Source organism: Vulpes lagopus, chromosome 2, assembly GCF_018345385.1.
Source record: "Vulpes lagopus strain Blue_001 chromosome 2, ASM1834538v1, whole genome shotgun sequence".
Taxonomy (NCBI): domain Eukaryota; kingdom Metazoa; phylum Chordata; class Mammalia; order Carnivora; family Canidae; genus Vulpes; species Vulpes lagopus.
Genome location: NC_054825.1, coordinates 101,357,675 through 101,381,834, shown reverse-complemented (window position 1 = coordinate 101,381,834; position 24,160 = coordinate 101,357,675). Strand labels below are relative to the sequence as shown.

At 37.1% G+C, this 24,160-nt stretch overlaps 1 protein-coding gene across 1 annotated transcript in view; it reads left to right on the top strand.

The window, feature by feature from the left end:
* The first annotated feature begins 375 nt into the window (after window positions 1-375).
* Window positions 376-24,160, top strand: part of IPCEF1 (interaction protein for cytohesin exchange factors 1) — a 170,364-nt gene continuing 146,579 nt past the window's right edge. The window contains exon 1 of the mRNA XM_041737911.1: window positions 376-585. The gene's annotated coding sequence lies outside the window, so the exon portion shown is untranslated. The remainder of the gene's footprint in view (window positions 586-24,160) is intronic.

The following is a 24,160-nucleotide window of genomic DNA, read 5'->3' as shown; positions in this document are numbered from 1 at the left end:
TATTTTTACACTAAAAGGCTTTTGCCCTCTATTTAGAGGAGCCTTATAAACTATTAGGAGAAGAGGAAAGAGAGAAATCTGAAGCAAGTTTGAGCCTAAAAGAGGTGGATGATTAAGGAGCGGCATCTCCAGTGAACATACTGAGAACAGCTCTGCAAATGTTCCCACCCTCCGCCTGTAAATAAACATCTTTGCTTCCAAAACAGGAAAGCAAAACCGGGTGATGTTTTGTACATGTGTCCTGGAACTGAAGACATTGGGTAGTGTTTGGGGATAAGTGAAGTCAGGCAGACAGGCCGCGCGTGCTTTGCGTGCATAGTGCCCTGGATTTGGGAATCGAGGAAGGGACACAGATAATGATAAGAGGAAAGAACAAGAAAATTGAGGAAGTAGAGATGACACTTCCTCTTCTTTCGAAAGAGCTTCAGTCTCTGCTCAGCTTCTAATTGTAGTCCTGTGTAGACTCAGCCTCCAGAGCTGTTGCTGCTTGGGGTGGAATCCTCGGCCTTTTCCTCAGTGGATTATGAGTTTTCTGAATTCAGGGATAACCAGTCAGCTCTTGGATTTACTCTCTTTCCCTTGCATGTAAGTAAAATCACTCCTTGGCCGATGTATCAGTCATCGCCTGGCTTATCAAGATGACAAAGTAATTGATACGTTAGCACTCTCTCTTTCAGAATGGTGATGAGTTTTTAAATGTGACTCTTGGGATATGACACGATATTTGCTCAGCTCTTCATGAATCTGCTGCTGGGAAGTCCAGTGTTAAAATTACTCTTTAATTCCCTTAGAGAATGGTTGGATGCTCATTCTGCTTTTCTCTTTCTTGAATGGATGTTGTATTGACAGTCACTTGGACCACAGACCATGGGTTTGATTTAGAAAGGCACAATTTAGCATTTGTTTGGGTCCTGAGGAATTTGCTTGGAGGAAATGCTCTGTGGCTGCCCTCTTTTGAGAAGCTGTGTTATTTGTGGAGGAGTCTTCTTTGTATGTAGGCAGCTGGAGGGGATTTTACTTTTAGGTAAAAGCCACAGGCTTGAAATAATACCTGTATATAAATGACAACTTAGGTAATGTTGGTCCTGAGGTTTTTTACCAAGGACATCTGGTATATGTGAATATGTGGTTTTCTTTGTGTATATGTGAAAGAACTTTACTTGTAAGAGTCAGAGTTACCACCCACCAAGGCATCTTTGGCTGTTATTTTGGATTTTATTTTTCTGCAAGGGGCCGATGTGTTCCTACTACTGTCCTAGGCAGGGCACAGTCATATATAGAGTCTGATTCCTCCACCACAAATTATTTTACATAGAAAATAGGAACAGAAAGACTATGGGTTTCTTTTGTGCAAGTATGGAGGATAGAGTCTTCAGTGTATGTATTTGTTGAGGTACTCATTCTTCAATTGATTTTTTTTCCATTTTCTTCCTTTCCTTTCCTTCTATATCAAGTGTCTTTTCTGGGGAGGGTCTGTGTGTAAACTATTGCAGGCAAGCTGCGTTAAGCAAATGTACATCAGCTGAGTCTGGAAATAGGAAGTTCTTTCCTGTGGTAGTTTTCTGTGGCAATAAGAGATAAGCTATTACTTCATGACTATTGCCTGAGACTTTCCTTTTGACACGGGTATCCTTCTTGAACAGCTAACTTCTGCTTTCCATCCAGCGTGGAGACTAGGTTGTGGGAACTGGTAATGCCAACACAGGTTGACAATTTGCGAGCATGTTTCATAGGGCCAACAGTATGTGGAAATTAAGAAAATCCTAAACCATGAGCTCTTGGTGTTGAAAAAAATCATGCAAATGAGGGAATTCTGATACCTTGAGGGCTTTAAATAGTGTCTGCCGCATAGTATGCTCTTCATCAATTTTCGTTGAGTGGAAGAATGATATGGTGGTGATGGTATAGAGTTGGAGCTGGTGGTGGAGGTGATGGTGGAAGTGGTAGAAGTAGTGGTGAAGACGGTGGAGATGGTGGTGATGGTGGAGGTAATGGTGGCAGCAGTGGTGGTAGATGTGGTGGTGGAGTTCAGGGGATTATGGGGCAGCAATATGACATAGCCAGGAGAAAATGTAAACTTGGGGTCGGATCCATCTGTTCAAAAGCTATGACCTCTGGACATGTAAAGTGCTGATTATAATACTCTGAGCTTTTAGGCTGTGTGTGAAGATCACAAACCTGATTGCACAGGCTCTGCTACTTCATGGATCCTCACTAAATGACAGTTGTCAATGTATTTTCAACATCACAGCCACATTTAAAAATTTAACCACCAATTTATATTTTTTATGCTTTTCAATATTTCCTAAATTACATAAATAAGCATGATTCATTTAAAGAATTACCTATTACAAAGAAATGTTACAAGCCTAGTTATCAGGATGGTTAAGCACATGCAGTGTATCTGTATAAAGGAATACCATCAGTACAATGATGTTTATTTCCATAAGTTGTTATTTATTAATGTTAAGTAAAAAAAGCAGAAGCACAACTGTTTCAATTATGTAAAAATATGGTAGAGAAGCAAGGTTGAGGTAAATGTGTTAAAATGTTACTATATGATTAGTGGATTTATAGCTGATAGTTATATTTGTCTCTGCACTTTTCTATTTTTTTTTCTAAATTTTCCATTAGTGAAGCATTATCTGGATTACCTCAATAATCTGAATACAAAATAAATGTTGAATTAAAATAAAGGAACAAATATTTTACCCTCTTTTAATCTTTCACCAGAAATAAAACAAAAGTGGCTTCTTATAGTGCGCTAATGTTTGTGGTTCATTGCAATCTAAGAAATGACACATTTATGTGATTTAATGTTTGTACGGGGATTCCTTTTGAGAGTAAGACTAGTATGGAATCATGTGATAACTCTAAAGTGGAAATAAACAAATACGATCCCACTTGAGGCTGACTGTCTAGTCCCTAGAATCACGTTAAAAAATGGGTTAGTTTCTCTAGATGATTTATAACTGCCTCTCAACCTGTATTGGATGACTTTCTAGCAAGTTCAACAGTTAATTCCATAGTTAATAGTTCTAAATTATGTTTAGAGTTTCCAGCATAAGAGTAATAATTTTCTTCAAGCATATTAACTCTTTATCATCTTGGGAGAGATTGGCAAAACATTTTTGTGAAGTCAAGAAATAATTCTTGTTGTTGGGATAGGCCATCCCATGTCATGGTGCCAGTGCCAGCTTGTCACTATGGAGGAGTCCCTGACCAGAGACTAACTTGGAATCAAACACTTGGTCTCCCAGGTGTTGAGCTACTCTCCTTTGTCTCAGAAATAATCATGTGAGAGACATTTGCCAAAGGGGCAAAAGATGAAAAACAGGCCTCCCAAACTAAACAGCTTTTGAAATAGAAGTAGATGAAAAGTGAAATTTAGCCAGTTTAAATTCACCCCCAAATTACTAGAATGTGGATAAGCTCTTTCAAAAATGTCTGAATACATTAGCGAGAGCAAGCTAAGGAAAGAATTAGTCTAACAGACAAGATACCTACTGCCCAAATAGCCCAGTGTGGAATATGACTTGAACTAGAAATAGCCAAATTGGCTTTTGGGTAGAGAGTCTGTAGCATTTTTGGAATGCTGCATGTGTGCAGCACTGAATAAATACCCACAATATTACTGAACACTTGCTATGTTCCAAGTACCATAACCAGCACTTTTACATGAACAATTTCAGTCACTTCTCAACACAATCCCAGGAAATAAGAGTTGTCCTCTCCCTAAACCCAAAGGCCAGAGAGGAAAGACCCCTTTCTAAATCCCCAGGATAGAGATGGGATTCAAACCCAGATCTTCATGTGTCTCCTTTGTGGCCTGACCACTGTGTTACAGGGTCCTATGTTGTTTTCATTCACCTTAGAGATTTTCTTACATAAGCCAGTGGTTTGAGGCCAAAAATGCAGAGGCAAAGAATGGGTCTGAGCAGATGCATTGTCCACCTTGAAATCTCCTTAAGTGAAATTCCTCTCTATTTCCCGACTGAGGGGGAGTGAAAAGGACTTTTTATTTTTTTTTCAGGGAACTGCCCATGCCCTATAAAATAGCACATATGGTTGTCACTGTAGCCTACATTTTAGGTGGTCTGGTGGGATTATATTGGGACTGCCACTCAACCAGAGAGGAAGAAGGGGACCTGGTGGCTGGTAGCATTCATGGCTCTCAGGACCATCCTTGGGTAGTCTGCAACCCCTGTCAAGGCACACAACAATTTCAGCACCGAAGCATCTTCCTTGTGGCTCTTTTGTAATGATAACGTACCCATCTGAAAATATCCAATTTGCATTTTGAATGTCTATGGACAACATATTGATGGGGCTTTTGATTAGGCTTTATGTATTAGCAGGAGCAGTATAGGACAAGGGCTTAGGAGATCTGGGTTGCCTGTGACATATGACAATTGAGTGCTACCAAGCAAGGCATTTCACTTCTCTACACATAAGTCTTCTCATCTATAAAAGCAGAGATAAAAATTCCTAAGCAGTATGTTTTCTGCTGTGGAAGAAAGTAAAAGTGCTGTAAACCAATGGGGCCTTCTATCTTTGCTCCTTTTCCAGTTTCTTACTATGCAGAGACTCCTTTGGCATACAAGAGCATTACTGGCAGAAAATGATTAAAAGTATCATGGGCTGAATTGTGCATCCCTCCCCAATAAACATATGTGGAAGTCCCAACACTCAGTATTACTTCAGAATGTGACCTTATTTGAAAATAAAGTAGTTGTAGATGTCAGTTGAATTAAGGTGAGGTCATGATGGATTGGACCCCTAATCCAATATGTCTGGTGTCCTTATTAGAAGGTGGCCCTGTAAAGACAGACACAGACACCATGTTATGATAAAGACAGAGATTGGAATTATATAACAGTAAGTCAAAGAATGCCAAGGAACTGCCACCCGGCACCAGAAATCTAGGGAAAGGCAGGGAAGGATTCTCCCCTATGGTTTCAGAGGGAGCATGGCCCTGCAGACATTTTGATTTCTGACTTCTGATCTCCAGAACTATGAGAGCATAAATTCCTGTTGTTTTGAGCCACTCAGTTTATAGTATTTTGCTACTACAGCCCCAGAAACCATACAAGAGGAAAGAATAAAAGTCATTTTAAGTGCTAGTGATAAGCTCATCTGTATTGCTGGCAAACATTTCTAGGGACCAAATCCAGCATGACTCATTTCTCTGACTTTAACCTGTGGCATTGGGCCTTAAACAGTAGAGTCACTTCATCATTGAATGGGAATGAATAAAGACACTAAACAATGAAACACATTTACAAAATGAAAATCAGGCTATTGTGAAATCTCTAAAAGGGCATCTTTTTATAAATTGCATCTAACTAGGGATTCCAGATTATTGTACCAATGTGGTCATTTGTTGGATATGGAACATTTGTGTCTACTTGGGAGGATATTTACTTCCTCAAGTTGTATGTTGGAAGAGAAGGTTAAATATTCTGACATGGAAAATAATGCAACGTGATGATGCTTTGGTCCAAATATAAAATCTAAAACCTTAAGTAGATAGCAAATGGAAACTCCCTAATCAATGAGCCATCAGGTCATTATAGTGGCTTAATCAGTCCTCAGACACATAAAATTAATTTGGTACCCACCAAGCTATTTTAATGACAGCATAAATAGCCAGGATTTCAAGCATATTCTTGGGTTTCTCTGCAACATAAGAATCTCTTAAATCCCCTTTTCAATGGAGTTTAAATTACCCTAATTCTTATTACCATAATCGCCTCTAGCAGAACAATATTCTTTTAGCAGGAAAACATCATTGTGTGAGGTGAGTCATTTAATCTGCCCAAAACTAAAAATAAATTTTTGATTCCCCTTTTATTTGTAAAAATATTTTATTTATTTATTTGAGAGAGAGAGAGAGAGAGAGAGAGAGACAGGGGAGGGGCAGAGGGAGAGAGAATCTCTACCAGACTCTGTGCTGAGCATAGAGCCCAATGGGGGGCTTGATCTCATGACCCTGAGATCATGACCTGAGCTGAAACCAAGAGTTGGAAGCTCGACCGACTGTGCACCCAGATGGCCTGTTTTTTTTCCTTCCTCTTTTAGTTGATCCATATTCAATTTTCTTTGGACTTATTATTCATTTTATATAATCTGTTTCAAAATGCTCAACAGAGGGCAGCCCGGGTGGCTCAGCAGTTTAGTGCTGCCTTTGGCCCAGGGCCTGATCCTGGATACCTGAGATCAAGTCCCACATTGGGCTCCCTGCATGGAGCCCGCTTCTCCCTCTGCCTATGTCTCTGCCTCTCTCTCTCTCTGTGCCTCTTATGAATAAATAAATAAAATCTTTAAAAAAAAATGCTCAACAGAAATTTGTGAAATTCTATTTCAGATTTGAATAAGGTAGTTCTTTTTTTTCCCTATTGTGAAGAAAAATGCTTTAAGTCTTGTGTACTGATCTCTAATGTCAGAGAGAAATAGAACATTTAACCATTCATGGGTAAATATTATATTGATATTAGACCTTGGTTTAAAATAGGAAAATACAGACCTCTCAGAAAAGAGAGAAATGAAGCTGACTCAAAATATTTCCCAGGAACTTCAGTTTGACATTGTTCACTTCTATAGAATGCAATTCAGTACCACATGTCACAACTCACTTGGCTGAACTTATAGTAAGTCTCATTTTATTTTATTAAATAAATAAATAAACAAATTATTAAATAAATGATTAGTTATTAAATTATTAAATACATAATCTATTAAATTTAGACTGTTTATTTATGATTATTCTGTTTGGATACCTCAGAGCATAGCATAGCATTAGGGAAGTTTGCAATAGTTTTTATAGTCTCATGACCATATATAGTCTCATTATTTCTTGAACGTGTTTGCAGATTCTGCTTTTTAAGCAAATTAACGATTGCAACAAGAACATTTTATTAATTCACTTAAATTACAGGTCTATTATAACAACTTGTTCTTTCAACCTGTTGAACTCTTGAAGCAAATTTTGCTAAAAGCCTTATTTTCTGGTTCCTCGTTGAACCGTAAACCCCAAACTCTCTTGCCAATCTGACAAAAAGAAAAGGCAAATAATTATTCTCACTAGTGAATATAAATGTTAATCATATAATGTGATGGGAACCCATTTTTGAATATTCAACATTCACCACATGCCTACTGAATACCTAATATTTTCCAGGTGTTTCATTGCAAGAGCATGAACGAGATTACCTTTTAGTTTTCCTTATATCATATGAATTAACACTACCATTTCTTGGTTAGATTTAGTTACAGCCATCTGTCAAAGAGAAGGATCTGAACTTGAACTCTCTTGGCCAAAGTTTTCCAGCTAGAACTAGATTTCACCCTGGAACACAAGCTACTGAGATTTCCTGGAGCTGGATTTTCAACTTGATTAATCAAGTAGAGCCGCTTTTACGTAGGTAATGGGGACTTAAGAGAGAATTGTCAAGCAAGGTTTGAGCTGGGCACAAGAGTACCAGTTAGTTTTATTTTGTGACCACTCATAAACACTCCAAAGCTAGGTACAAATCAGTTGCCTTGAGAGGAACACCAGACCCCCCAGCTATTGTGAGCCGGGAAGCCAGCAAGCTAACAGGAGGAGAGAGGCACCAGAGCATTTATCGAAGCAAGAGTGAGTAAGCAGAGCAAGAAGCCTCAGGGATTCCCTGTGAGGCAGCTTTGCTTTCACATTTTGGTATTCTTTATAACAGCAGGGTTCTGGACATGGGTATGGTCATTTCCACTTTGCATTAAACATTTACTTCCATGGCCTTTGCATTGGGAGCAAATTAGCAAGAGCTTCCCCTCAGTCCTGGACTCAGTTTGGGCATTGAGCATCTCTGTCTCTGCCTCACAGGCTCATATTTGTTACCATTGCTCCACTTTGGTAGACTCCACTTTGGTAGAATCTGGGGCCTTTCTCTGTACTCATCCTCCTGGGTTCAGCATCTTTCAGGGTTGATCACATACCCACTTATCTGTAGGCCTCACAACTCAGGATTTTCTACCACTTATACTTTCATGCACTCTTCTCTCTCTCTTTCTCTCAAATTTCTCCTTCAGTCTTTCTGTCAACTATAGCATCTGATCTGATTTACTTTTTGGTTCTCTGCCTTGCTATCTCTTGAGCTTCTCTCTTGTGAGGTTCCCTGACTTCAATTTTCTTCAACTGTTGTTTCACAGAGTGATTGGAACACCCATATTTCTAGTCTTTTTTTTTTTTTTTTTAAGATTTTATTGATTTATTTATGAGAGACACAGAGAGAGGGAGAGACACACACAGACAGAGAGACACGCTAAACTGCTGAGCCACCCAGGCTTCCCCTATCTTTCAAGTCTTGTTCTAACCCTGGTTCCCCGCTTGTTTCCTCTTGCTAGTGGGGTTATTCAGATGCACTTACATTATTGTCATGTTTAAAATTGAATTATTGCCCAAGAGTCTCTGGATTTTCTCCTTATACTCTTCTGTGAATTCATGGAGAGTTGATCCAAACAAATAATCTTGGTTAGGTATAATTTTTTAAAAAGCCATTAGTTTCTCTTCGTCCCTCATTTAGGGGTGAATAGCTCTTTCTCCAGTCCTACTATATTATACATTGATATTGCGTACTTGTGTTTGTCCCTGGGTCAAGTTATCTTTGGTGTCTAATATTTTTCTTCCTGGCCAACTGGCCATTCAAGTAAGAACAATTTTCTTTTTTCCTACTTGTTCAACCCAATCAGTACTCCTCAGGCAATCTTGGCTGTGGTCAAATATCTTTTATTTCCTCCTACCGCCAGCTCTGTACCTCTTTTTTTCATGATTATTCAGGGACATTGGATTACTCTCTCTGCCGAGCTTTACAGTTTGCTTAACTCTTCAGCCTGTGCCTGGTCTCCTGGTGTTAAGGAAAGATTCTGTGATTCTCTGGCTAAAGTGAATGTTTTACATCCCCTGGGGCTTTGGGTAAATTTGACAAAGACTCGGGTTTAGCTGTTTTTTTTTTTTTTTTTTTTTTTTTATGCAGACATTTCCATTGAAAATCTGCTCTATGTGCTTGGAGAGCCTAGAGAAGTGTCATAGATTGATATTTTAGGGTCTATATTTTAGGATTGGGCAAGTAGGAAGCTGCTTTCTCAAAAATGTTTTTCTAGCGATGGCTCAGTGATTGAGCATCTGCCTTTTGCTTAGGGTGTGATCCTGGAGTCCCAGGATTGAGTTCCACATTGGGCTCCCTACATGGAGCCTGCTTCTCCCTCTGTGTCTCTGCCTCTCTCTCTGTGTGTCTCTCATGAATAAACAAATAAAATCTTTAAAAATATGTTTTTCTAGCTTTTGTGTTTGCTTTTGTTTTTGTTCTATTCTTTCATAGGAAGACCTTCTAAATCCTAAATGCTTCTTCACATGGAAGCTCTGAGCTGATTTACAATATACTGAGTGTATGTGTTTATTTTCTTATACTGATACAAAGACTTTCTGCTGTCTGTAGGTAGGGCAGATGGTAGTACATCCATTGAGGAGACTGAGGCTCAGAATGGTTCAATGGTATGTCCACACCGTGCTGTTAATGAATGGCTTAGCTGAGCCTTGAACTCTAATTACTGTCTCTTACAGATTTTTTTCCCCTTTGGAGAATTCTATTGCCTGGCCTTTGTCAATAAATTCACTACTGATCTGTCATCAAGGTGAAGTTTGAGTTCAAATCTAATCATCTCCTGCCCCTGAAGCCTGGGTCATCCCATTAGGCATGTATTCTTAGCTTTACACTTGCTGGGATTGGGACGCCCTTACTCATCTGTCCCCAATACCCAATGTTAATGCTTATTGCGGAGAATCAGACACAAAACCTGTTTTAGCTGGGTGGGAATTTAGATTCCATTTACTCTAACACCACCACCTTATGGATAGGGAACTGAGGTCCAAAGATATTCTGTGATTTCCCAAATGTGTACAACTGTTTGGAAGTAATGCTTAGCTCACTGTCTAGATTTCTTTAGTCCTCGATGTTCTTCACTGTTAAATCTGGGTTGAAATGAATACATTCTTAGCAGGGAAAGGTCTTTAAGTTGTTATGAGTTACTAACACCAGTGCATGAATTATCCAGTCAGATCCTTCCAAGTGAACACTAATTCAGATTACCAAACCAGTTGGCCTACATGTCCAGCCTTGAGCTGATAAAGGCCTGATCTAGATCCTCTCAATTTTGCCCAACAGAAAAGTCCACATCATTTATTTTTTAAGATTCTTTCGGCTTTTCTCATTTAAAATGTCTTTCTAGATAATGAGGGATTGTTCTTTGCCTATGAAGGTGGTAGATTTACTTGATTTCATCCTTCTTCTCCTCTAAAACTCTTTTCTGTCAAGGCTTTGCATGTACAAGCTGTCAGGGTTGAGGGGGTAGTCTGTGATGGTTGAAAAATTGAAATGAATTGGCTTGTATGATGATGCAGCCCATGACTGAAGTTTCAGTAACACTGAAGACCATCAGGAAATGAAGCCCATCTAGTTTTGGTGTTCTTGGGTAAGATACAGACCTGTATTTCCACAGGTAGGAGTTAATGCTGGCTTTTCCATTAGATCTAGTTTCTTTCAAGTCTCCCTAACCACTGTCCCTTCCAAGATCCCCACAAGGTCTGCCTCAAGGTCAGCTGAGTATCTAGATTTCATAAGCTATTTTGGGGATATCCCAATCACACATATCTTTACTGACAGCTTTTCCTGACCCTATAATGCAACTATTTTACAACAAATTCCCCTATCAGTGTCCCCTTCTCTCTTGTATCTCCCTCATTAAGCGACGACCTCTTTTAGGCTTGGAGGATATTTGGACTGGCTTTCTACCTGGTAGTTTCTCTGGTGATTTGGAAATCTGCACAGGATGGAGGTGAAGGGGGGCACTCTTATTGCCATAGAAGAGAGAGGATTCCAGCAGAACCTCCACAGAATGGTTGAGTCTCTGAAAGGAGAGGATCTCTTCAAACTTTTTCAAGATTTTTAAATCAGAAGGTTATTTTTTGTTATGTATTTTTAAATATTTATTTGTTTATTTATTTGAGAGAGTGTGAGAGAGCATGGGGGGAGGGGCATTGGGAGAGAGAGAGAGAGAGAGAGAGAGAGAATCTCAAGCTGACTCCTCTATGACTGAGGAATCCCAGGTGGGCCTCGATCTCATGACCCTGAAATCACTACCTAAGCTAAAATCAAGAGTTGGAGCTTAACCAACTGAGCCACCCAGGTGCTCCAGAAAGATTTTAAATACACACATAAAACAGTCAATTTTAGTTTCCTGATTTACTGAGCTTAGACTCTCAGATACATATTTGTCATTCACAGCCTTTCACCAGAAGTTGCATTTGCTTTACAAGACGCAATGAATAGGCCAAATGTCTTGCAGGTATGAAGTATTAAAATGTCATGATCCCTGATTCTTTAGTTGTATTTGTCTAAATGTGAATGAATGGAATTGTAGCAGAATATTCTTGATGGGAACTGTGTCTTTTACAAATGAACATACAAGATTACTATTAAGGTTCACCATCAGCTGATAGACTGGGAAATGCTGGGTCACACTTCAGGACTAAGCCAGGCTATTTTTGCCCATGGATGTCTTGGAAGCAATGTGTGTGATAAAAGTCAAGAGGTAATCAGCATGTAAGAAGCCTGGTTTCATGGCTGAATATACTTGTTGAGGGGCCCTGGAAGAGAAAATTCTTGGATTGGTTTTAGAGTTGCAACCAGTAGAACTTTCTTGGGCAGAGTGTTAGCTGAAAGAGAAGCTATAATTTTAAAAGTTGGTTGGTATTCTGTTAAAAGGAAAGTTGTTTCCCATCCTATTTTGTTTTAAGGGAGTGGTTTGGATTGGATCTCTTTTGTCCCACACTTAAAAAACTGGATTCTGCACTTGTTGTTATTGGTTATTGATGTGTTGTATCAGGGAGGATTATCCCTCTGAGAAAGTATTCTATTCTGGTAGGCCATATGGAATTTCAGTCGTTCCTACCCCACATATACTTAGTCTTTTCAGTTTCTTCTTCTCTGGGGAACAAGAGTGTGCTCCTTGCCGCAGAGGTATGTTGTGCTATAATTCTTACAGATGGAAGCTTCAGGTTAGCTGGGACCTAATAAGATATTTTAACTGCATGAGTTCCAGAGTGGGGCCAGAACATGCTCTGGAACTTGCTGTGAGGAAAAAAAAAGATTCAATACTAAAACTAGTCCTGATTTGAATTGAGATTATAAATTCCCCTGATGACAGGAGATCTCTTAATTAACATAGAGCTGTCCAGAAATCTATTCTTTTCCTCATTTGCTTCCTTAGGCTTTGGGGCCATTGGACTTTCATAATACAAGGCTGTTGCAGGACTCTCTGGCAGTCAAATGGGTAGGGAATCCATGAAGAAATAACCTATTTTCTTTTTTTGCATGACTGATCTAGGAAATCATGACAAAGTTGCTCAGTGAATAGTTACTTAAAAAATATTACTCTTAGTCATTTTACAAGAAGGTAGCTTTAAATTTTTTTCCTGATTAGAACCAGAAAAAATAGAACCTAAACTAATACTTTTTTGTGCAGTTTGGTTGTCTTCTGAGACTTATGCTTAGTAGCCTTGGAAAGAAATTTAAAATATCTTTCCTTGCTATTTGTAATAAACCAGTTGGTGTTTTAGGTTGAGTATCACTCCATATCACATTAGTCAATCATAAAAAATATTAGAAACTCCCTTTTTGCAGATTATTATTGACTTGGCTTGTGTTTTGAATCATTCAATAGTGTCGAATGCCAAAGTTGCTTAATTTTTCTTAGGTGAAATCAAGAATCTAGAATGATAAAGTGAAGTGGGAGCCTTAGACATCATCTGGCATCAACTCTTAGATTTGAGACAGAAGAACACTGAGGCTGGAGAAAATCAGAGTCTTAAGTGAGGTCACAGTGATAACTTGTGGCAGAGAGAAGAGAGGAAGAAAGGATCCAATGTTAGGCAAACATCTTCACTGAAGGAATTTTTTTTAGGGCCACTGATATGCTTGTTGCAGGATATCTTTGCTTTAACTGCCCATGGTTCTTGGTCACGCTGCTTTGAAGAATGAAGAGGTGGACTGGATGAAGAGCAATAGGCAGCAAAGCAAGGTTTATTGAACAAGAGTATAAAGCCCCTGGGGAGGGTGAGGGAGCCAGGAGTGCCCCCTGGAGTTTCTAAGTATAGGGGGTTTTGTGAGCTTTTTTGTGGAACTATCTTTAGCAATTAGGGTGTGCTGAGTTGTGCCAGTTGGGGCTTTGGCCAGGTAGTTGTCTACCTATTAGGTTCATGTCCACCTGCTGATGATCTTTTTGGCTGACATCTGGGGGCTTATGTCTTAATTGCCCTTTGCCCCTGATAGGGACAAATGCCTTGCAGTTGTTTTATTTTAGGACTTTTGCAGAAGTCACTTCTGGAAAGGCTGCAAAGCAGAATGCTAGTGCACTCCTGTCTAAGCTGCAAAACAGGATGTCAGTGCTGTTTTATCTTAGCTGTCCTGATGCCATATTTTCTTGTTAGGGACCCCAGCCATGACTACAGAACTGTCTATCTAACTCACTTCTAACATGCTGATATGTGTTGTAAATCTCCCACATGGAAAAAGATTTTATTATAGGGAGTTTTTTTTTTTTTTTTGAGATTTATCTATCCATTTTGAGAGAGAGAGAGAGAGAGAAAGGGGGAGGGGTAGAGAGAGAGATTCTTTTAAGCAGACTCCCCACTGAGGGAGGAACCCATTGTGGGACTCAATCCCACCACCTATGAGTTCATGACCTGAGCCAAAACCAAGAGTCAGAGGCTTAACCAACTGAGCCAGCCAGGCACCCTTAATTGTAGGAAAATTTAATAAGCAGTTTTCCCCAGTTTATTGGCCAAGGAACACCTTTCTGGCAGAACTGAGCAAGCTTAGGGTTCATTAAACATGTTTTAGAAATCCTGTTCTTTGCCTTACTCCACCCTTTAACCAAAATATGTTTTTTTTGTTTTTGTTTTTTGTTTTTTTTTTGCAAGTGAATCAGTCTTAACAGATGTAACTTCACATTTTGTTGACCTTGTTGTTCTGTATCTAGGGGAAAAGATCTAGGAATGCAATGGAAATGAGAACAGTAAGCAACTCGGGGATTGTTTTTATTCTGAATCTTTAGGACATAAGTTAGATTAAATTCTAAAAAAATGGATTAACTGGTAAGGGAGTAAGAAGCTTCCTAACTCTCAATAGGTAAATGATAGGGGCATCTTGGGTGGCTCAGTTCATTAAGTGTCTGCCTTGGGCACAGGTCATGATCTCTAGGGTCTTGGGATGGAGCCCCATGTCAGGGAGCCTGCTTCTCCTTTTCCTTCTGCCCACCATTCCCCCTGCTTGTGCTCTCTCTCTATCAAATAAATACATAAAACATTTTTTTTAAAAAAATAGATAAACCATAAAAAAAGACAGAGGATTGGCAGTTTTGTTGCAAAGAGAACAAAATTCTTAAATGATATGAATACATATGGCAGCATAAAGGATGAACTTCATCTTGCTTCTTCTAACTCAGCAAGGTCCATCCTAATTATGATAATGACAATTGCGTCAAGAAGAAACTCTAGCAACTACTTTATATGAAACTAAATATATTCACTTAAATTTAAAAGAGGGACATTCAAAGGAAATATTCATGAAGTTGCAGTCAAAATTACTAGACTGAACAGAATTCATTCAAAACTTTTATTATCTTCCCCCAAGAATCATGTTAGAGATTCACGTTATTGCCCACTCTATGTATTCCCAGTGCTTAAAAGAGTGATTGGCACAAAGCAGATGCTCAGTAAATATTTGTTGAATAAAATAGTTTATTAACTAGGTATTCTTTATTGGTAAGGTAATACAGACATTCATTTAAAAATTTAAACATTTGAAAGAACACAGGATGAAAAGTTATGCTTACTCCTTATCTAGGACTTCCAGACTCCCACTATAGAAGAAACCACAGTAACCAGTTTGCATAATGTTCTTCTAGAATGTTCTATGCATATCTAAGCATACATACATACATATATGTGTATATATATACACATTTACATTTATATATATATTTTAAGATTTTAATTATATTTATTCATGAGAGACAGAGAGAGAGGCAGAGACACAGGCAGAGGGAGAAGCAGGTTCCCCACAGGGAGCTCCATGCAGGACTCCACAGGGAGCTCAATGTGAGACTCAATCCTGGACCCGGATCACGCCCTAGCCGAAGGCAGACACTCAACCCCTAAGCTACTCAGGCGTGCCAGATATGGTTGTTTTGAAACAGGTAGAGGCACACCATATAGATAGTTCTACATGTTGATTTTATTCAATTAAATATCTAAATGACATAGATTTTAAGAATTGCTTCAAATAAATGAAAAATTATATAATATTGACATTTTATTTTTCATTTCTTGATGATGTCATATGTTATAAACCATTTGTGTTTCTTTTCTATGAACTGCCTCAAAGTTCTTTGTCAATTTTTCTATTCATTTAATGGTCTTTTATAACTGATTTGTAAGAGGTCTTTATATATGAAGGAAATGAGCTCATTGTCATACGTGTCGAAATATTTTTCTCAGTTGATCATTTGTCTTTGACTTTGTATGGTGTTTTTTTTTTTTCTGTGCAGAAAAAAACATTTTCTAATGTAGTCATGTTCACTAATCTTTTTGGAATTTGGGTTTCGTATATTGCTTAGGATAGCTTTCTCATCTTCAAAAGGAAATAAATTCCCCTAATTTGCTCTAATAGTTATATTATCTCATATGCTCAAATCTTTGACTCAAATTTAATTTGATGAAATGTGGCTTTATTAGATGTTTTCCACATGCTATTAGATATTAAGCTACATTACTAAATTTCAATGTATATAAGCATTCATTTTTAAAAAATTAACTTTGGGGATCCCTGGGTGGCGCAGCGGTTTGGCGCCTGCCTTTGGCCCAGGACGCGATCCTGGAGACCCGGGATCGAATCCGACATCGGGATCCCGGTGCATGGAGCCTGCTTCTCCCTCCGCCTGTGTCTCTGCCTCTCTCTCTCTCTCTGTGACTATCATAAATAAATAAAAAATTAAAAAAAAATAAAAATTAACTTTGTTATCATGGAAAATTCCAAATTTACAAATGTAGATAGTGAAGAGTGAGAAAGGTGACCTGATAGGCAAGATTTTGACATTTTTGACCTTATCTAAAGCTTGGAAATTTACATTTCTTTCATTTTAACAACTTTAGCTGTGTAAATTGGAATAACAAGGGTGTGTTATTTAAAACTGATCCCTCACATGGCTCCCAACAAATAAAACAAACAACCATTGCCACAAAGGAAAACTTAAAAGTTTCCGTAATTTTTAAACACTGTAACAGTGATGATAGCAGGGAGCAAAATATCAAACAATATCACTGTTTCCATCCTTGTTGTCTTTTTGTTACTCTTCATTCCATGATCTTAGGGGTGCCTACAATCACATGGAAAAATCTGACTTGCTGAACAACATCAACAGAATTCATTTTGTTAATTTTCCAAAAGTCTAAGTGGATTTGCGAATAGCAGCTAATGCTTGGGTGACAGGACCTATGAGTATGTTTTGTGACTTTGTGTTTCTGACACTACTTTTATTTTTATGTTAATTATCTTTCAATATATACCTAGCTAGACTTGGTGAACTGAAGGCACAGCTAATGTGCTGCATTATGGGCAGCCCCGGTGGCTCAGTGGTTTAGCACTGCTTGTAGCCCGGGGTGTGATCCTGGAGACCTGGGATCAAGTCCCACGTGGGGCTCCCTGCATGGAGCCTGCTTCTCCCTCTGCCTGTGTCTCTGCCTCTCTCTCTCTCTCTCTCTATGAATGAATAAATAAAATCTTTAAAAAAAAATAAAATGTGCTGCATTAAAATATAATCATTATCAGAGAATAAGAAGACAGCCACAGATTTGGGAAAATATTTGCAAAGGCGTATCTGATAAAAGGACTGCTATCCAAAATATACAAGGAATTCTTAAAACTCAACAAAAAGAAAACAAACAACATGATTAAAAAATGGGCAAAATATTTGCACATACATCTCACCAGAGATACAGAAGACAAATAAGCATATGAAAGATGCTCAACATCTTATCTTGTTAGCGAAATGAAAATTAAAACAATCTATTAGAATGGCCCAAATCCAGAACACTGACAACACCAAACGACGGTGGGGAAGTGGAGCCATAAGAACGCCCATACATTGATGAGTATTTGAAAGAGCACAGCTATTTTGGAAGACAGTTTGGTGATTTCTTATGGAACAAAACCTATCCTTACCATACTATCTTTCAATTGTACTCTGTGTTTATTTACCCGAAGGAACTGAAAACCTATGTCGCAGCAAAAACCTGCACAACGGATGTTTATAGATATTGGGCAATGTGGTTGCCAAAACTTGGAAGCAACCAAGATTTCCTTAACAGGGGAATGGATAAACAAACTGTAGCACATCCAGAGACTAGAATATATTATAAAATGCTAAATTGAAATGAGCTATTAAGCCATGAAAAAAAACATGGAGGAAGTTTAATGAATCTTTTAAATGAAAGAAGCCAATTTGAAAAGGCTACTACTGTATGATTTCAACTGTATGACATTCAGGAAAAAGCAAAACTGTGGAGACAGTAAAAAATCAGAGGTTGATGGGTTGGGAGTAGGGAGAGGATTTTTAGGGCAATGAAAATAGTCTATGTTACTATTCTAGTGGATACATGCCATCACAGATTTTTCAAAACCCATAGAATGTACAACAGCAAGAATGAACCTTACTGTAAACTATGGACTTTGGATGATAATGATGTGTCACTGTAGGTTCATCAATTTTAACACATGTATCACTGCTGGCAGGAGCGAGAAGAGCTGAAATCTGACTAATGGTGAGTTTTCTATTTTTTTCTGGCAGGTTTTTTTTTTTTTTTATCAGTTTTTGCTACTTGTATTTTGAAACTCTGTTATTAGCTGTATAAGCTTCTAGGGTTTTTAGATCTTCTTGATGAATTGATCCCTTTGTCATTATGAAGTGCTGTTCCATATCCCAGCTACTATACTTTGACCTAAATATATTTTTTCTGATATTAATGTGGCTTTCTTTTGATTTACTTTAGGTTTATCTCTTTATATCCTTTCTATTAACCTATTTGTGTCCTTATTTTTGATGCATTTCTTATATGACATAGTTGGATATTGTTTTTTTGTATCGAATTTGACAATCTATGTCTTTTATTGGAGTGTCAGAGTATTTACATGAAGCATGATTATTTATATGGTTGGTTTTAAACTGACCATATTGCTATTTGCTTTCTATTTGCCATGTTGATTTTTTCTTCCCTTTTCTCTTATTTTGTCTTCTTCATGATTATTTTTTATGAGTTTACTTTATCTCCTTTGTTGGCTCTATTAGCCATTACTCCTCATGAGTCCGAAAGGAGATCCTCTGCAAACCTCTGGAGGCCTTTTTCTATATAGCTGTCTTTTTTCTGTTCCTTTGCCCTGTGAACTGATTGCTTTGGAGTCTCCAGCAAAGAGGTCTTTCTGAGTTTTCTCAACTTTGAGTTCTCAATTTCCTCTGCGGACTGAAAGCTTTCTCCATGTATTCAACTGATGTAATCTTGAGACTTACCTTGTTGGTTTCTTATCTCTTGGGGATCATTGTCCTACATTCCTGACTTCCAACGCCATGAGAGCCATTGTTTCATACAATTTGTCTATTTTTGTTGTTGTTTCAGCAAGGAGGGTGAACCCAGAATCTGTTACTCCATCTTGACAGGTAATGCTTGTACTTATGAGGGGTTTTGCACTACCCGTTCCTCCTGCCTGTAGTACTCTTCCTCTTGGACTTTACATGGTAAAATCTTTTTAACCATTTAGATCTTTGTCAGAAGTCAGCCCCTTAGAGAAGTTTTCCCTCAATCCGAAGGAGCCACCCAGACACTTTCACATTTTTCTCTCCCTTTGTCTTTGATATTACTTTCTAATACTTCCCTTGATGATTTAATTATTAAGTTTTAAAAAATCTGTTTTTTTCCACTAGATTATAAACTTGAAGATATTAGAGATGTTGTAGACCATACCTACACTGATTCTCTACTACAGGTAGCACTGCTTGACACATAATAAGCATTTGACATGTGACACATAGTAAGCGTTCAACATACCTTTACTGAATGAATAAATGAAGGAATCTTTATTTTTGTTATTTTGTTATTTTGTTGTTTAAATTGTTCTGGTTTTGGTAGGTTGGCTTTTCAGATTGGTTAATATGCCCTCCAGACATGTTTCTATCCTTTTGTTTTTTGGGCACTTATTTATTAAGTGTACAATTTTAAATTTCATGAATGTGTATACCCATAACTACCACTACACTAAGAAATAAAACTCTTCCATTATTCCAGAGGTTTTCTGAACCTCCTTTCTGTAAATTTCCACTCACTATAGGTTACACTATTCTGATTTTTATCCACTATAGATTAGTTTTCCTTTTATTTTGAACTTCATATAGATGGAATTTTACAGTAAGTACTCTTATGTGTTTCTAAGATGGTTCATGTTGCTTTGCATGTCAGCAGTTCATTCTTTTCATTGCTGAATATAATTACATTGTTTGGATATATGATTATGTATTCAACCATTATTTTTGATGAATAGTTGAGTTTTTCCAAATTTTTGTTATTATAATTAAGTTACTATGAACAGCTTTGAGGACATTTAGTTTTTTTCTCTTTGAGTAATTACTTGGAGTGAAATTGGTAGGGTAGGTATAGGAAAACATTTTCCAAAGTGTCTGTCCTATCTTAAAATCTGGTAGTTATACTGAGTGTCATCATTGTCCTACTTACTCTCAATATTCAGTGTTGTCAATTATTTTGATTTAAGTTATCCTGTTAAAAGCAAAACTTGTGTTTCCTTGATGAAATGTTGAGCACATTCTCATATACTTATTAGCTATTTATATATCTTCTTTTTGTATGTGAAGGGTTTGCTCAAGTTTATTTTCTATTTTTAATGGATTGTTCATCTTTTTTGCTATTTGTTTGTTAGATTTTTTTATATATTCTGGATACAGTCTTCTTGTTACATATATTCATTATGAATATTTTCTCCTGGCCTATCACTTGCCTTTTTATCTTAAGAAGTCTTGATGAGGGGTGCCTGGGTGGCTTAGTTGGTTAAGCATCTGCCTTGGGCTCAGGTCATGATTTCAGGGTCCTGGGATTGAGTCCTGCATCTGGCTTTCCCTCTCTCTCTCTCTGTGCTTGAGCTCTCTCAAGTAAGTAAATAAAATCTTAAAAAACAAGAAGTCTCGGGATGCTTGGGTGGCTCAGTGGTTGAGCATCTGCCTTTGGCTCAGGGTGTGATCCCAGCGTCCTGGGATTGAGTCCCACATCAGGCTTCCCTCAAGGAGCCTGCTTCTCCCTCTGCCTATGTCTCTGCCTCTCTCATGAATAAATAAGTAAAATATTAAAAAAAAAGAAATCTTGATGAGCAATAGCTTATGTTTTTTTATTTCGTCTAATCTATTAGATTATTTTATATTTTGTGCAATTTGTGTCACATCTAAGAAATCGTTGCTTACCCTGAGATTGTGAAGGTATTATCCTATGTTTTCATTTGGAAACATTATTATAGCTTTTACTTTGAATATAAAAGGCATTTTAAGTTAATTTTTGTTTTTGGAGTAAGTAAAAGTTGATATTTACTTTTTCCTATAGAAGTATCCAAATTTCCAGATCTGTTTGAAGAAAAAAAAAAAAGACAAAAAACTTTCATTTTCCTTTGAATTACTTTGGTTTCTTTGTTGAAAATAAATTCACTGATGTATGAATTTATATCTGGATTCTCTATTTCATATCAGTGATCTACTTATCTTTTCTTGTACCAATTCCACACTGTCTGGATTCTCTAGCTTAATAATAAGTTTTGACATTAGAGAGTACTATGAATCCCCCACCTTTATTTTTCTTTTTCAAAATTATTTTTGCTATCATAGGTCCATTGCATTTCCACAAAAATTTTAGAATCAGCTTGTCAATTTCTACAGAAACAGCTTGCTGGTGATTCTCTTTGGGAGTGAATTGACCATACCAGCCAGTATAGGGAGAATTGACATCTGAATAATTTTAAGTCTTCTTATCCATGATCATATGTCTCTATTTATTTACATTTTCTTTAGATCTTCTCTCAGCAATTCATAGTAGTTTTCAGTTTAGAGATCTTACATGCTTTGGTTAAAATTATCCCTACTTATTCTTTGATGATACTGTAAAGGGAATTGTTTTTAAAATATTATTTCTCATTTTTTTGCTGCTACATAGAAATATGATAGAATTTTTTATATTAATCTTTTATCCTGTGACCATGCTAAATTCAGTGATTACTTCTAAGAATTTTCTTTTAGAAGATTTATTAGGATTTTCTACATGAATTCCTTAGGATTTTCTAAACAAGGTTTTGATTTTCTTTAAGACTTTCCTTCTTTCTTTTTTTTTTTTTTTTAAGATTTTATTGATTTATTTGAGAGAGAGAGAGAGATAGTGAGAGAGAGAGCACAATTGAGGAGGAGAGGGAGAAGCAGGTTCTCCATGAGCAGGAAGGTCACAAGAGGCTTGATCCCAGGACCCTGGGATCATGGCCTGAGCTGATGGCAGATGCTTAATCAAGTGAGCCACCCAGACTCCTCTGATTTTCCTTAAGATTTTCTATAAAAGACAGTTATGTCTTTTCCTAAGTCTCTAAGTCTTTTTTTTTCTTATTTTTTATTGCACTATCACTGCCCATACAAGAATAAATAGAAGTCGTGAGATGGGACATCTTTTGCTTTGTTCTTAACAATAGGGAAGTACTTAATATTTTACCATAAATAAGATGTTAGCTGTAAGTTTTTTTTTTCATAGATAGCCTTTTATGAGATGAAGTTCCCTTCTATAACTTGCATGCTTGGAGGTCTTTCATATTTTTAATCACAAATGGGTTTTGAATTTTGGCAAATACATTTTCTGCATCTATTGAAATGATCATATGGTTTACTCTCTTTATTCTGTTAACATGATGATTTATATTGATTGATTTTTAAATGTTAAATCTGGAATCAACTCCCCATAGTTATGATATAATATCCTTTCTCTATATTGCTGGATTCAATTTTGCCAGTATTTTGCTGCAAATTTTTACATCTATGTTCATGAAAGATGCTGGTCTGCAATTTTCTTATAATATCTATGTCAGGTTTTGGTATCAAGGTTCTGCTGTCATCATAAAAAGAGTTGGGAACTATTCCCTCCTCTGCCTTCTGGAAGATTTTATAACGTTCTTTGGGTTTTTGGATACTCATTATGTTTTACCTGTCCAGAAGCTGAGAAAGAAATTTAAATGTACATATTATCCTCTTTCCTGGAATGTTTATCTACTATGTAATGATAGTTCATGAGTAAAAATGTTTGCATCATCTGCAAGTTGTTTATTCACATATTGTGATTACTTACTTTCTTCTAAAACCAGTATAGGTATTTGAAGTATCAGAACAGCAAACCAAAATTAACACTTACTTATGTGTGCGCATGCATGTGTGTGTAGGTGTGTATGTATGTATATACATATCTATATATCTATTTTTATATCTGTTTGAGAAAATATATAGTATCCTAGGAAGTGCTTCTCTGAGTATACAGTGTGATAGCTGGATTTGAGAAAATTTTCATATTATTTCATAAAATAGAATGTCTACAAACTATGTCTCAGAAGGACAGGAATTAAGAATATGAAGATTATTTAAATCCTCAGATGCACAAATTTTATTAGAGCCAAGTTTTCTAGGCTTCTTTAAAATTTTTCCTCAGGGCTGTTGAGGCCAATTGCACTCATTTTAGTTTCATCTCGTTTTATTTTATCCAATCTCTTTCTTTCCAGAGTGTAATGAGCTGTGAAGGGGCCAAAATATAATCAGGGAAGAAGAAAGAAAAAAAATGAAGGTCTTGAGTTAGACACAAATTGGAAAAATGAGTCTCAAAATGGTTGAAAATAATCATCCCTAATCCCTTTGATTTTAGCTTCTTTGATACATATGAACTGTGATTGGCTTCTAGGATTTATAATTTACCCAGGAGTTTTGTTTTGTTTTCATGGTACCTTGTGATTGCTTCAGGTAACAATATATGACTAGAAATGAGAAAACAGGCTTGTGGATTGAAACCCAAAACAACAGAATGAAATTCATACAATATCAATTTATTCTAAATTACTGTTCTGAGGAGAATACTCTCCTAATTTAACTATGCTTTATATTTTTTGGGAAAATATATGAATTTAAAATTTGATTCACTTCGTTAAACAGGGGAAGAGTTAGAACAGATGTTTGTGTTGTGATTTAAAATTTGGGGGACTTAGAAGTTATCATCTCTTGAAAGTCAGAAACTTACTTTGCTGCTTCTTCCTTTCCTTCATTTTCTTCCTCTCCCTTTTCTTCTCCTCCTCCTCCTCCTTTTGCTTCTCCTTCTTCATTTTGTCTTCTATTTGGAAGGACCATGCTTGAAGTTGTGCACTGGGAACATGAAACAGCTTTGAAGCATTTTTATATCTGCAGGGACTTTATTCAAATGCAGTCTTGCTCACCTTGGAGTACCAAACCCAAAGCCAGTTTTTGCATTTGGTTGGCTTTTTTATTTACATAGATTATTTTCCCTTCACATCCCCATTGATTTTGTCTTTAACACACTGATAAAAATAAGACATTACCCATATTTTGGTTACACTTGGAAAATAATGATTGCTAGCAAGAGAGGATCCAAAGCCAGAGGAAGGGAAATTGAGAAGGAAACAGGGCCCGAGAGGGGCCATCTTAACTTGTTTTCTTTACATAGAAATGTCTCAAGATGAGAGTTGAAACAATGTTTTGGACAACTATATTAAAAAAATGTTTAGTAGGCACATTTTCCAGTCATATTATAATGCGAAACAGATGTAGATGCTGTTAAATCATGTCAAATATGAACTGCCTGTGTACCCCGTGAATATGTGTAAATATTTAACTAGCAAAACAGTCACAGGAGAACTGCTCTGGAGTAATCTTGGAAGCAGGAAACCACAAATTATAGGTCTGAAATTTACCATGCATGGCTTATGAGTTCAGA